This window comes from Hemitrygon akajei, chromosome 11 (assembly GCF_048418815.1).
Source record: "Hemitrygon akajei chromosome 11, sHemAka1.3, whole genome shotgun sequence".
Lineage (NCBI taxonomy): Eukaryota > Metazoa > Chordata > Chondrichthyes > Myliobatiformes > Dasyatidae > Hemitrygon > Hemitrygon akajei.
Window position 1 is genome coordinate 113,668,400 of NC_133134.1, and position 12,458 is coordinate 113,680,857.

Below are 12,458 nucleotides of genomic sequence, written 5' to 3' on the forward strand. Positions count from 1 at the left end.
ACTCCCTCTGGTGCTCCTCTCCCCTTTTCTTTCTCCCTAGGCCTCCCGTCCCATGATCCTCTCCCTTCTCCAGCTGTGTATCCCTTTTGCCAATCAACTTTCCACCTCTTAGCCTCATCCCTCCTCCTCCAGTCTTCTCCTATCATTTTGGATCTCACCCTCCCACTTTCAAATCTCTTACTATCTCTTCTTTCATTTAGTCCTGACGAAGGGTCTCGGCCCGAAACGTTGACAGTGCTTCTCCCTATAGATGCTGCCTGGCCTGCTGCGTTCCACCAGCATTTTGTGTGTGTTGCTTGAATTTCCAGCATCTGCAGATTTCCTCGTGTTTGAGTTTGTGGAATCAACTCAGTATTGAAGTGAGTGAAGTTATCCACGCTGGTTCAGGAGCCTGATGACTGAAGGCCAATAAAGAAGCTGTTCCTGAATCACTGAGTGTGTTCCTCTAGGCTTCTGTACCTCCAACCCGATGGTAACCGTGAGAAAAGGGCATGCCCTGGGTGCTAGAGGTCCTTAATAATGGACGCTGCCTTTCTGAGTCATTGCTCCTTGAAGGTGTCCTGGGTACTTTGTAGGCTAGTACCCAAGATGAAGCCAACTAAAGCTACAACCCTCTGCAGCTTCTTTTGGTCCTGTGCAGTAGGTCCCCCCTACCGCCCATACCAGACAGTGATGCAGCCTGTCAGAATGCTCTCCACAGTACATCTATAGAAGTTTTTGAGTGTTTTTGTTGACATGCCAAATCTTTTCAAACTCCTCCAGAAGTATAGTTGTTGTCTTGCCTTCTTTATAGCTACGTCAATATGTTGGGTCCAGGTTAGGTCCTCAGAGATCTTGCCACACAGGAACTTGAAACTGCTCACTCTCTCCACTTCTGATCCCTCTATAAGGATTGGTATGTGTTCCTTCATCTTACAATAAGGTAGATTGTGAGGTCAAGTGTCCATCATATCATACAAGAACAGAGCAGGAATGGCTGATAGAAGAATTTAAGGTGATTGGAGGAAAGCATAGGGGGGATATCAGGGGTTGTGTTTTTATACAGAGAGTGGTGATGACAGAGGAAGATACATTAGTGACATTTAAGGCACTCTTAGATTGCCACATGTTTGAAAAGAAAATGGAGGACTACGTGGAAGGGAAGGGTCAAATTGAACTTAGAGTAGGCTAATAGCATAGCATAATGGGCCAAAGACCCTGTACTGTGCAATAACATTTATGTTTTATGTAAAATACGTCAGGCTCTTGGACCTCCTCTCCAATCACAGTAATGAGAAGAGGGGATGTCCCAGGTGGTGAGGGCCCTTAATGATGAATGCTGCCTTGTTGGGGCACTGCCGTTTGGGCCTCCGAGGGTCAATATTGTGGGCCGAAGGGCTTGTGCTGTGTTGTTCTTTTCTATGTTCCATGTTCCAAGAGTCTGAAAACAACAGGATAGAAGCAGTCCTTGAGTCTAGCCGTACATGCTTTCACCTGATGGGAGAGGGAAGAGGAGAGAATATTCAAGACGGGTGGGTTTTTTTGGATTGTGCCAGCTGCTTTACTGAGGTGATGAGATGCGCAGAGCAAGTCTTCATGAAGCTGGGCACTGCAAGCTCGAAAAGGTGCTGGTTAGGGCACAAGAGTCAAGGGGGAAGGTGAGGTTGTCAAGTTCAAGTTATGTCTGACCCGCAACCACACACATGTATACAACTAAGCAAAGCATCGTTCTTCTGTGGCCAAGGTGCAAAACACAGTCACACACAGCACACAGAGTTACAATCCAGCACACACACGCACAAAGTAATATTAGCACAGGTCCCTGAGTGTTATGGCCTGGAGATGGACAGATTGAAATGAAATGCGGGGTACGCGTTTATGTGACATGGTATGATGTTACTGGATCTATTATAATAAAACAAGCAGTTGTATAAATACACTCAGTGGCCACTTTATTAGGTACACCAGTGCACCAGCTCGTTAATGCAAATACCTGATCAGTCAATCATGTGACAACAACCCTGATCAGGGTCACGTGAAGCCATGGGGGCTAAGCAGGTGCTACACCTTGCCCAAGGGTGACCTGCAGGCTAGCAGAGTGAGGGAGCACCTTACACCTCCTTTGGTAGAGATGTAGCTCCACCCCACCACCCGTGTAATAGTAAGGAGGCCATTTTGCTCAACCACTAGCCTAATGGATCATGGGTGGGGGGTGGCCAAACTCCAGGAATACATTGTGCCATGGTGGGCAATGCCATTGACCCTCACTCTGCAACGCTGCACTGTTTCTGTGGCATTCACGTTCCTTCCAGCACCTTCACCAGTCCCACGGCTCTCCTGATCTTTGTGGAAAGCCATCCTTGTCGGCCATCCTTGCAGGATCAGGAACGGGATCCAAAAGTGAAAAATGTAAAGGAGGTGAGAATCTCACAGCAAGCTGCGATGAGTGGGCTTGTTCCGGAAACACTAACTCCCTTTCTCATCCCACACACTGTCTGGAGATCGCTGCATTTTCTGTTGTAAGTTATTGAATAAAACAGAGACTGAGGATGGTTATAGATTGGAAAAGAATTGTAAAGAGAAGTGTAGTATTGGAAAATCTACCAGGAGTTTTGATGTTACTGTTCAAAGTTCAAAGTAAATCTATTATCATAGTACACCATATACTTTACGATGGGCAATTCACAGTTGGTGCAAAGAAACGAAATAGAATCAGTGAAAAACTACACCAAAAGAGGGACAAACAACTAAAATGCAAAATAAGACAAACTGTGCAGATACAAAATAATAATAATAATAATAATATAAATAATATTGAGAACCAGAGTTGTAAAGTCTTTGAAAGTGAGTCTGTAGGTTATGGAGTTAGTTTACTGTTAGGATGAGTGAAGTTATCCACGCTGCTTCAGGAGCCTGATGGTTAGGGGGTAATAACTGTTCCTGAACCTGGTGATATGAGAGTTAAGGTTCTAGTGCCTTCTTCCTGATGGCAGCAGTGAGAAGAGAGCGTGGCCTAGATTGTAGGGTGGATTTGAATCAATCTGTTACAGGGCTCAGTTATCTCAAGGTGAGGAAGAGATCTGGGAGGGAGAGAGAAGAGTAAATATGAAATAGCCAGAGAGGGAAAGAAATCTGAATTGTGGAGAAGTGGGACAGAAGAACGTGAAGTGAATAAGTGACGAGTCCCCTGGGCTGTCAGAAGCGGTAACGAGGGTAATCATGTCCCTTTCACGCACCTGAATGCCTCTTATTTCCGCTAAACTTCACGCCAAGGCACCTGTTTGGTTGATAACATGAGCTTGTTCAACAATCAGAGTTGATAATCCTGTTTTTCATCCAGAATATGCCAAGTGTTTGTTTTTTTGTGTACACTGCTAACAGATCTGCAGGTTTTAAATCCCTGGGTATTACTGGATGAATAATCCTACAAGCGGAACAAGGCCAGTTCAGGGACAACGCTCAGCAGGCAGGACCAAAGGACCACAGCTGGCCCCTTCAACGATGGTATCGGGGGGTGGGGGGAGGTGGGCAATGGTATCCCAGTGTGTCTTTGTGCGAGAGGTAAGTGTTGTTCACAGCAGTGAGGCTGAAGGACTCAGCAGCCCCCCCACCCCCCCAACAAATCACTTTGCTCATTAGCCGCACCTATGCTGGATCAGTACAAACCAGTCACTGCCTCTACACCCTCTTCCCACTGGCGCTGCCACATTCTAGCTCTCATAATTCTACTTCTCTCAGTTACTGTCACCTTAACATTTCTGTTTTGCACTACAAATTGCCCTGCATTCTGTTGTTCAGCCCTCGTTACTGGTCTTTGTTATTGTATTTATTATTGCCATGCACTCTGTGAGCTTCATGTAAGCAAAGAATTTCAAAGCACCATGGTGTACATGACAATAAACTAAAATATCTGATAAGACATCTCCTCCTCACTGTCAGTCAACACCAGCACACCTCAGGGATGTGTGCTTAGCCCGCTGCTCTACTCTCCCTACACAGCTGGGCACTGCAGAAATGCCATCAATACATTCACCAATGACACTGCAGAGTCTCAGATGGTGGCAAGAGGCGTACAGGAGTGAGATTGACCAGCTGGTCAAGTGGTGTTGCAATAACAATCTCACACTCGGCATCAGTTAGACCAGGGAACTGAATGTGGACGAGGAAGGGGGAGTCGAGGGAACACACAGCAGTCGTCATTGGGGGCCAGTAGTGGAAAGGATGAATAGTTTTCTGGATGTTGTCTCTGAAGATCTATCCTGGGCCCAACATATTGAAGCCATTATGAAGAAGGCTATATTTCATTAGGAGTCTATGAAGATTTCAGCAAATTTCTACAATCGTACCGTGGAGAGCATTCTAACTGGTTACATTACAGTCTGGTATGGAGGGGCCACAACACGGGGCTGGAAAGACCTGCAGTAGGTCATAAATTCATCCAGCTCCATCATGGGCACTAGCCTCCCCACCATCGAGAACATCTTCGAAAGGTGATACCTCAGAAATGCAGCATCCATCACTGAAGACCCCCATCACCCAGGGCACCCATCTTCTCATTACTATTCTGTACTTATTACTTATTTTTATTCTGAATTTTTGTAGCAAGTTTCATGTTTTCAGTAGGAGATCTCACACCGCTGTAATCCAGCTAATTGATAGATTAAATGTTATCTGCCTCTGTGAATCAGAAGGGAAGGGGATAAAAGAGGCGAGCTGTGGTGATAGGGAATTCATTACTTAGGGGGAACAGAAAGGAGGTTCTGTGAATGAGAACGAGATTCCCGGATGGCATGTTGCCTCCTGGGTGCCAGGGTTCAGGACCTCTCAGATCGAGTCCTCAGCATTCTTAAATGGGAAGGTGAAAAGTCAGAGGTTCTGGTCCATATAGGTACCAATGGTATAGGTAGGAAGAAGTTCTGCAAAGTGTGTTCAGGGAGGTAGGGGCAAATTAAATGGCAGGACCTGTACGGTTGTGATCTCAGGATTTCTACCATGCCATGCATGTGCTAGTGGGCCAGAAATATATAGTTCATAGATTATATAGTTTAACATGTGGCTAAGGAGTAGGTGTAGGAGGGAGCGTGTCAGATTTTTGGATCACTGGACTCTCTTCCATGGAAGTAGGACCTGTACAGAAGAGACGATTTGTATTTGAACTGGAGGAGATCCAATATCCTAGCAGGAAGGTTTACTCTTGTTGCAGGGGAATGGGAACCAGGTAGTGGAGAGGTTGTGGAGACCTGGACAACCCAAACACTTACACCAGGATGCTGTTCACCGACTATAGCTCAGTATTTAATACCATCATTCCCACAATCCTGATTGAGAAGTTGCAGAACCTGGGCCTCTGTACCTCCCTCTGCAATTGGATCCTCCACTTCCTAACTGGAAGACCACAATGTATGCAGATTGGTGATAACATCTCCTAGCTGACGATCAACACTGGTGCACCTCAGGGGTGTCTGCTTAGCCCACTGCTCTACTCTCTATATACACATGACTGTGTGGCTAGGCGTAGCTCAAGTACCATCTATAAATTTGTTGACGATATAGCCATTGTTGGTAGAATCTCAGGTGGTGACGTGAGGACGTACAGGAGTGAGATATGCCAACTAGTGGAGTGGTGCTACAGCAACAACCTGGCACTCAACCTCAGTAAGATGAAAGAGCTGATTGTGGGCTTCAGAAAGGGTAAGATGAAGGAACACATACCAATCCTCATAGAGAGATCAGAAGTGGAGAGAGTGAGCAGTTTCAAGTTCCTGGGTGTCAAGATCTCTGAGGATCTAACCTGGTCCCAACATATCGATGTAGTCATAAAGAAGGCAAGACAGCGGCTACACTTTATTAGGAGTTTGAAGAGATTTGGCATGTCAACAAATACACTCAAAAACTTCTATAGTTGTACCGTGGAGAACATTCTGACAGGCTGTATCACTGTCTGGTATGGAGAGGCTACTGCACAGATCCAAAAGAAGCTGCAGAAGGTTGTAAATCTAGTCAGCTCCATCTTGGGCACTAGCCTACGAAGTACCCAGGACATCTTCAGGGAGCGGTGTCTCAGAAAGGCAGCGTCCATTATTAAGGATCTCCAGCACCCAGGGCATGCCCTTTTCTCACTGTTACCATCAGGTAGGAGGTACAGAAGCCTGAAGGCACACACTCAGTGATTCAGGAACAGCTTCTTCCCCCTCTGCCATCCAATTCCTAAATGGACATTGAAGCTTTGGACACTTCCTCACTTTTTTTAATATACAGTATATATAATTGATTTACTTGTTTATTTATTATTATGTTTTATTTTATTTTTTCTCTTCTCTGCTAGATTATGTATTGCATTGCACTGCTGCTGCTAAATTAACAGATTTCACATCACACGCCAATGATAATAAATCTGATTCTGATTCTGAGATGTTATTAAGATCTCAAAGTCAAGAATCAAAAGATTGAGCATGGTGTGACTAATGTTCTTAGCAGCGTATGTTTCAATGCAAGAAGTATTGTAGGAAACACAGGTGCTCAGGGCGTGGATGAACACATGGAATTATGATATTGTACCCATTAGTGAGACTTGGTTGTAGGAGGGGCAGGTCTGACACTCAGTATTCTGGGGCTCCATTGTTTTAGATGCAACAGACCAGGACAGATTAAAGGAGGGGGAGGGGGTGGCGTTACTAGTCTGGGAAAATATCACAGCAGTGCTCAGTCAGGACAGACTGGAGAATTCATCTAGTGAGGTTTATGGGTGGAACTGAGGAATAAGACAGGTACGACCGCATTATTGGGACCACCCAACAGTCTGCGGGATTCAGCCAGGACAAGTTTGTGGAGAGGTTGCAGACTGTTGCCAGAAACATAAGGTTGTTATAGTAGGTGATTTTAACTTTCCACTTATTGGCAGGGGCTCCCATACTGTAAAAGGACTAGATGGGATAGAGTTTGTCAAATGTGTTCAAGAAAGTTTTCTTAATCAGTTCATAGAAGTCCCAACGAGAGAGTGTGTGACACTTGATCTCCTATTAAGGAATGAGACAGGGCAGGTGCCGGAAGTTTGTGTATTCTAGTGATCATAATGCCATGAATTTCAAAGTAAATATGGAAAAAGATAGGTCTGGTCTGTGGGTAGAGATTCTAAATTGGAGAAAGGCCAATTTTGATGGTATCAGAAAGGATCTGCCAAGTGTGGATTGGGACCGTCTGTTTTCTGGCAAGGGTGAACTTGTTAAGTGGGAGGCTTTCAAAAGTGAATTTTTGAGAGTACAAAGTTTTTATCTGACAGTCAGAATAAAAGATAATAGGTTTAGGGAACTTCAGTTTTCAAGAGCTATTGAGGCCCTGGTTAAGAAAAAAATGGAGGCACATAGCAGTTATAGGCAGGTAGGAACAAATGAAGTGCTTATGGAGTGGAAGAGAACTCTTAAGAAAGTAATCAGGAAGGGTAAATGAATGCGTGAGGTTGCCCTGGCAGAGAAGGTGAAGGAGAATCCTAAGGGATTCTGCACGTATGTTAAGAGCAAAAGGATTGCAAGGGATAAATTAGTCCTCTGAAAGATCAGAACGGTAATCTATGTGTGGAGCCAAAAGAGATGAGGGAGATCGTAAATGGATTTTTTTTTGCATCTGTATTTACTTAGGAGATGGACAGAGTCTATAGAAGTGGGGCAAAGCAGCAGCAAGGTCATTGACCCTATACAGATTACAGAGGAGGAGGTGTTTGCTGTCTTGGGGAAAATTAGGGTGGATAAATCTCCAAGTCTGACAAGGTGTTCCCTCAGACCCTGTGGGAGGCAAGTGCAGAAACTGCAGGGGCTCTAGCAGAAATATTTAAACCAACTTAGTGACAGGAGAGATACCGAAGGATTGGAGGATAGCTAATGTTGTTCTGCTGTTTAAGAAAGGCTCTAAAAATAAAGCAGGGAATTATAGGCCGATGAGCCTGACATCAGTAGTGGGAAAGTTATTGGAAAGTATTCTAAGGAACTGGATATAAGTATTTGGATAGGCATAGACTGATCAGGGATAACCATGGCTTTGGGCATGGTACGTTGGGTCTAACCAATCTTATAGAGCTTTTTGAGGAAGTTACCTGGAAAGTTGATGAAGGCCAGGCTGTGGATGTTGCCTGCAAGGACTTTAGCAAAGTACTTAACAGGGTCCCATTTGGGAGGCTGGTCAAGAAGGTTTAGTCGCTTGACATTCAAATTGAGGTAGTAAATTGAATTAGACATTGGCTTTGTGGGAGAAGCCAGGTAGTGCTAGTAGAGTGTTGCCTCTCTGACCTGAGGCCTGTAACTAGTGGAGTGCCACAGGGATCTCTGCTGGGTCCATTGTTGTTTGTCATCTATATTAATGATCTGGATGATAATATGGTTAACTGGATTTGTAAATTTGAAAATGACACCAAGATTGGGGGTGTAGTGGACAGTGAGGAAAACTATCAGAGCTTTCAGCAGGATCGGGGCCAGCTGGAAAAATAGTCTGAAAAATGGCAGATGGAATTTAATGCAAACAAGTGTGAGGTATTGCTCAGCGGTAGGACCAACCAGGGTAGGTCTTACACAGTGAGTGGTAGGGCACTGAAGAGTGTGACAGAACAAAGGGATCTGGGAATACAGACCAGAATTCATTGAAAGTGGTGTCACAGGTATATAGGGTCATAAAGAAAGCTTTTGGCCCATTGACCTTCATAAATCAATGTATTGAGTACAGGAGTAGTGATGTTATATTAAAGTTATGTAAGACATTAGTGAGAACTAATTTGGAGTATTATGTGCAGTTTTGGTCACCTACCTACAGGAAAGATTTAAATAAGGTTGAAAGAGTACAGAGACTGCTAGGACTGGAGGACCTGTGTTATAAGGAACAATATAATAGGTTAGGGCTTTATACCTTCGACTGTAGAAGAATGAGGTGAGATTTGATAATGGTATACAAAAGTATGAAGAATATAGATATGGTGAATGCAATGCAGACTTTTCCCACTGAGGTTGGGAGAGACTACAACTAGAGGTCATGGGTTAAGGGTGAAAGGTGAAAAATTTAAGGGGAAGGTGAGGGGAAATTCCTTCACTCAGAGGGTTGTGAATGTCTGGAACGAGCTGCCAATGTATCCAAGCTTGACTTGAATGTTACAGGTGGGGAACAGGATTCACATGGTAAAATTGCCTCAGGGCTTCAGGAAACATCTCCTCACTGACAATCCACAGAGACGCACCAGAAGGATACGTCCTTAGACCACTGCTCTACTCTCTCTACACTCATAATTGTGTGGCTAGGCACTGCTCAAACAATACCTATAAACTTGCTGATAACATTAAATTTAATTGGCAGAGTCTTAGATGGAGAGAAGGATGAGCAGGTTGAGTGGTGTCACAACAGCTTTGCACTCAGTGTCAGAAAGACCAAAGAATTGCTTATAGACTTCAGGAAGGGCAAGTTGGGCGAGCACACACCAGGCTTCTCTGAGCAGTGGAAAGGGTGAGCACCTTCAAGTTCCTGGTGTCAAGATCTCAGAAGATCTATGCTGTGTCCAGCATATTAATACAATTACAAGAAGGCATGTACTTCATTCGGAGTTTGATGAGATTTGATATGTTACCAAAGACCTTAGTAATTTTTTACCTTACGGCTGCATCACCACCTGATATGGAGGGTCCAAAGCATGGGACCAAAAGAGGCTGCAGAAGGTTGTAGACCCTGCAGGTTCTATCATGGGTACTTGTCACTCCTCCATCACATCGAGGACGCCTTCAAGAGGTGGTGCTTCAAGAAGACAGCATCCATCTTTAAAGACCCTCATCATCTGGTGCAGGTGCTCTTCCCATTACTACCATTGGGGAGGAGATTCGGGAGCCTAAGAATCCCCACTTCATGTTTTACAAGCAGCTTCCTTCCCTCCGCCATCATATTTCTGAATGGTCCATGAACCCACGAACACCGCCTCACTATCCCCACTTCAGGCTATTTATTTGTGTTTTTTGTTTATTTATTTACTTTTGTTTGATTCCTCCAAGAGGACCACAACCTCGTCGTGGTTTGCAGGCTTGCGAGATTCAATGACCCAGAGAGCTATGTTGGCTGGAGTCAGGGCGTATGCTTTGCCTCTTGGTGGGGTCACCCAAGCCAAACAGGTCAAAGGGTAGAGGGCAGACTAAGAGTGGTTCACCAGTCCTCCAGTTTCGAAGGTTCAGCCCAGGGCCAACAACCCTGAGTGGTAATACTGTAACAGCAATGAAGAATCCTTCTACATCTGAGCGCGAGTCCACCCAGGTCTTGCATGACTGACGGTAGTGAAAACCAAGAGGAAGCTACTAACATGCTGAAGGAATCCCTGAACACCGTCAGAAATGGAGGATCATCATTGCTGTGCTAAACACCAGTGGCATAATGGGCAGTAGGTTTGTTTCTTTGTTTGTAACTTAGCATCTTGTTTTGTCTTGCTGCCACAAAACAGCAGATTTTCTGGCATATACCAGTGATAATAAACCTGATTCTGATTCATAATAGCATGAGTTGGGCTTTAAATTTCAACTTTACTAAACACCGGTTTGCTAAAGACTGCACTCAGAGTTTTGCATGTAGTTCTGGTAGTTACACCATAGGAAGGATCCAGTTGCTATGGAGATTCACCACGACATTGCCTAGATAGGGTGAACTTTAGTTGTGGAGCAAGACTGGATAAGCTGGGTTTATTTTCCCTGAGTGTAAGAGGCTGAGAGGAAACTTGATAGAGGTACAGACAGGGTAGTTAGAATTGTGTGGGTACAAAAAACAAGAGCAAATAGGGTTAAGCTGAGAGGAGGGGTTTTAAATGTTATCCGAAGAGCAAATCTTCAATTGCCAGAGAAGGAGATGGAATCAGATATAGTCCCTACATTTGAGAGACTAAAATAGGTAAGGAAAATTACACTTAAATGGGTAAGGAAAAGAAACATACAGTCCTAATGTGGCCAAATGGGATTAGTGGTTGCTCAGGGTCCTTAATAAAGGACGCTGCCTTTCTGAGACACCACTCCTTGAAGATGTCCTGGGTACTTCGTAGGCTAGTGCCCAAGATGGAGCCGACTAAATTTACAACCTTCTGCAGCTTCTTTCGGTCCTGTGCAGTACCTCCCCCTCCATACCAGACAGTGATGCAACCTGTCAGAATGCTCTCCATGGTACATCTATAGAAGTTTTTGAGTGTTTTTGTTGACATGCCAAATCTCTTCAAACTCCTAATAAAGCTGTCTTGCCTTCTTTATAGCTACATCAGCATGCTGGGACCAGGTTAGGTCGTCTGAGATCTTGACACCCAGGAACTTGGAACTGCTCACTCTCTCCACTTCCGATCCCTCTGTGAGGACTGGTATGTGTTCCTTCATCTTACCCTTCCTGAAGTCCACAACCAGCTTTTTTGTCTTACTGAGGTTGAGTGCCAGGTTGTTGCTGCGACACCACTCCACTAGTTGGCATATCTCACTCCTGTACGTCCTCACGTCTCCATCTGAGGTTCTACCAACAATGGTTGTATCATCAGCAAATTTATAGATGGCATTTGAGCTATGCCTAGACACATCACTTATTTATTTTTTTCTATATTCTTCTTATGGCAAATTATAGATATTTGTTATTATGTTTTACAATGTACTGCTGAATCATATCAAGAAATTTCACAACATATGCCAATGATATTAAACCTGATTCTGAAGAGTCACTGCATGGTGAGGTTCTACCAATCCCCAGGGTTGTGAAGGACGGGCACGTTGTCACACAATGTTCCACTCAGTTGGATCTTGCCACGCGGCATTGGAAAGTTCCTTCAGAGGAAGCACCTTTGACCAGTAGTCCATCAGGCAGTGGTCAGCACGAAGTATCCTGCCGGCAGAGCGGGAGATAGACATGGTGGGTCCTGTGGATTGGCTCCCTGAGGAGTAGTATGTGGCTGCATCAGTGTGCCCTCATCATGGCTATGAAAACACAATGCATAGTTTGAACCTGTCCATCGCAAAGATGTTTTGCACAGAGAAACGCTTCTGACTACAGACCCATCAGGATATCCTTGTTGTTCTGCAGGAAAAGGACATGGTGGATTCAGGTGGGATGACTATCAGTGTCATTTGTCAGAATGCCCCATCACCCAAGTTCTCCAACAAGCACCAAGACCTAATTTGGCTAGTAGTGAGAACGAACTCCCACCCGCAACCCCTCCCCCCACGTCAAATCCTTCCTACACAGGCAAACCCCCCCCCCCCCCCGCTCCCACCACACACCATCCTTGAGGTGACCACAGTGTGGAGGAGACAGTGGTCCACCTCCTCATGGATGGTGCATTTGCTGAGAAGGCGTGGAGAGAGACGCTGGGGTTCACCCCGAGTGGCTCTGTAACACAGGACTCCACAATCTGTGGCCTCTTCCCAGGGATGCACACTGAGACAAACAGTGTCCATGGTTATTAACTCGGAGAAGGACACACTCTGGTTTGCTTGATGCTTGCTTGT